Raw genomic sequence first — 3,803 nt, forward strand, 5'->3', positions numbered from 1 at the left:
CCCACAGGGTTGGCCCAGTGGGGCAAATTAATCCCTCCTACATCCCAACCCTACCACAGCAGTGTTCTTGTAAGCTTAATAAATCACAAAACAACTTACATTATTTATAATAAAATCTTTTTTAAAGTGTGTGTGTCTCTGCGTGCGTGTGTGTACAAACGTGGAGACAGGAAATGTGCACAGCAAGTACCTCCTAAACAAAGAGTCTGATATTAAGTCTAACAGGGTTATAAAAGCAACTGTTCTTTTGTTATGGACTTCGCACAGACTTTGCACTTTAAACGCAGTGATGGCTGTAAAGACTAGCAAGTCCAGGAGTCTGGCTGCGTTACTGGCGGTGTCATTCAGTGACAGGCTCTGTGTGGGGGATGGTTTGGATGATAACATCGCACTGAAAGGTAATGTGTAACAGACCCTGAGAAAAGTAGGCAGCAAAGGGTTAAAACAACAACACTGCACATTAACAGTAGATGAAGCCTAGCCTGCGTTACCACATCCGTGACAGGAATTAGTCAAAGTCTGAATCTGCTTTTGAAAGCAACAAGTGAATACATTCTGTGTGTTTTTGAATTCTTTGTAAAAATATAAGCTACACCACATTTGACTGTCCCACTTTAGCCTTGATAATGCCACACATTCAGCTCTGCATTGTCCTCAGGAGTTAACACCACATGCCTTGAAGCGTACAAGTCCTACTTTTATAGTGGCGGAGGCCTATCTGTGTAAAGTTTGCGCCATCTCCTCGTGCATGCTTATCCACATAGTTCAAACCCCTGTGTGACACAGTAACTTCAAGTCCTGCAAAGTTAAATGTGGCTGACAGTAGAACTCACCTGTTTGGCAATGAAAGTCGTATTTTTAACATGTTCTTGTATGGAACATGAAGGACATATGTTAAAAAAAATTAAGATCAAAATTACATTTGTGAGTATTTCTTTATTCAAATTGTGGGAAAATCTGTTGTTTGAAAGAGAGCTCAGAGAATATGCTAGGCGGACCACAAACTTCCTCTTTGATCCGATCTGCAACGGGGAGGGAAAGAGGGGCCGAGGTATATATAGATATATAGAGGTGTGTCTGTGTGTGTATATTTATATATCTACATATATGTGTATACATCTATATATATATATATATATATATATATATATATATATATATATATATATATATATATATATATATATATATATATATATATATATATATATATATATAGATATATATAGATATATATAGATATATATATAAATAAATATATATAGATATATATAGATATATATATTTATATACACAGTATATATTATATATTTACATTTACAATATATTCACATTTTGAAATGGCTAAAAACAGTAAAATAATAATTTAAAGAGCACTGGGACTTTCACAATATCTCAAAAGGTGGTCAGAGTGGGACTTTAAATCTTTCATATTTGGGGCATTATCTTGCAAAAAATACTAATCTATTTATGTGCAGACTTTCTGAGTGCGCCTAAAAGAACAATCAAATCTAATCTAATAAATGATAACTATTGAAATATTTCTTCTGCAAAAACATTTATTTTTTTCTACTTTGTTTAAAAAGCATTTTCCCGTTTTTACTTCTGCCTCCAACCCCCTCGACATTATACCAACGAAGAAATACTTTCCTTCTGCCATTTAATATTAACAGAATTAGCAAATCAAAAGAACAAGTTTATGAATTATGCAGAAATTAAATTATAGCACTTGAAATTGTCAGACACCAAAAACTCCAGCTAAATGGATGCAGTATTCAATTCATCTACTGAACAATTCTGAGAGAACAGAGGGATTCAACATTTAGTAATTGGTCAAAGACAATAATGTACTGTAATGCTAACTAAAAAGATGCATTTTAGTTTTTAAGCTATTTAAGCACCATGTATCAGAGTGTAATAACTTTCCTAAATCTAATCTGGGATTGACTTTTTTTTCCTGAGTCATAATGTATGAGATGTAAAGATCTGAAGCTAAGTCGAAGTTACAAATTGCTGCAATATTAGAAATATTAAAGTAAAAGAATCATGTTTTACAATAGGTTTATTTGGCACAATTTAAGATCAAGGCGATTGATAGAGCTTCTCATAAGAAGGCAAATATAAAGGCATGTAAGAAAAAACAGTTAAAACATAAACTATTGCTAAAACCCTTTGAAGCAAGAACAAAAATTACTTTCAGCATTTATACACTGAGCCAAGTTGAGGTTTTCAGAAGGATTGCTCCAGGTTTTAGCTCTATGAACCTGAAAGGCTGCTTTACTGTGTAAAATCCTGACTCCAGGCATCAATAGTATGTCTTTCTCTGCATTTTTTAGTCAGAGGTGCTTCATTTGGGACCAACAAGTCAGAGATGTACTTTAATGTTAAGTCATGGTGAGACTTGTCCATAAGGAGAAAAGCTTTTAAGGTTTGTTATCTGCATAACAAGAAGCCAGTACAAAGACCTGAGAACAGGATTTATGCGGTTGTACTTCTTGGTTTTAATCAAGACATAAAGCGGCAGCATCCGGCAGTAACTGCAGCTGCTTTATAGCACGTTTATAGAGTTCAGTGAGCAGATCGAAACAGTATTCTAACCTGTTTAAGATAAAAATGGTGACTGTCTATGGGTCCTATTTACATGCGATACCTTTTTTTTCTGACAATGTTTTTTGAGATTTTAAAAAGAAGCATGAACGTAGATGTTAAAATCCTCGTAAGAGCTCATAATTCTGCATGGATTTGTTGGTTTTTCACTTTTTTTTTCCACTGGTCCATGTTTACTTGCTGCATTTAAGATGTGAATAGTCTGCATATTGTGTTAAGATTTTTCAGGACTGTGCATTTAGGTACGATGTGGATTGGAAAAAAAGGGGAGGGGGGGTGTCAGGGGATTGACCCCTTTGGATTTTGAAATATTAGCACATTCCTGTTTGGATGTATTAAAAGTTACACATAATATGCATTTATTTTAAACAAACTATTTCAAAATCTAGACACATTTTTATATTTTATTCATTCACATGCCAAACTGCCTTTTTGTTAAACTTTGTTCAAACAACTACACTGCGTGCAAATGAGTTACTTTACAGCTACTGCATAAAGATTATGAGAATATGCAAGTAAAAACTTCCAACAGCCTTTGAAACTTAAAGAACTGCCAGAGATGGAAGTTGTCACATCACCAGCCAACTTGGGGAAAATTACAGTAAAATATAGATACTTACCAATTATTTGACAACAAAAAGAGCAAAAGCAAGCTTTTGGCAGTCAAGTGGGTCTCTCATCCGTACCCAATAGTGCCTCATAAGAACAGAACAGCTTGAGCAAGTGACACGTTAGGCAGCTTTAAGCAAACTATTTACTTTTCCAGTGTTGCCATGTTTCATCACTTCCTTGTCAGTTGTAGATAGTTATATTAATTTTGACTTTTCCTTTGAAGTGTTACATTAGACTGTGCTTCCTACAAAGAGAGATTAAAAGGAATACAGTCTGCAAGGGACAATAGAAAGTTGGCCAGTCTGTGGAGGCCCTCTAGTGGTCAGGGACTTTTTTTTTTTAAATCAACTATCTGCTCTAATATTTGAAAGCCTAAGCGAAGTTCCAGCAGGTTCCTTCTTTTTGCTGCTGATTGAGTCAGTAAAGTCACACAGCTCATTTCAGTAAATCTCTAAAGTCAAACTCGAATCCCATGTGACTCATCAGTGATGGAAGTTTCAAATGTTTTTTTCCCTCCTTTTTCGGGAGAGAAAAAAACCAAAACATAAAACGTACTTTTTATCCACATACAGGTGTATCGGGAG

This window comes from Oryzias latipes, chromosome 21 (assembly GCF_053564925.1).
Source record: "Oryzias latipes strain Hd-rR chromosome 21, Olatipes_Hd-rR_3.1".
NCBI classification, from domain to species: Eukaryota; Metazoa; Chordata; class Actinopteri; order Beloniformes; family Adrianichthyidae; genus Oryzias; species Oryzias latipes.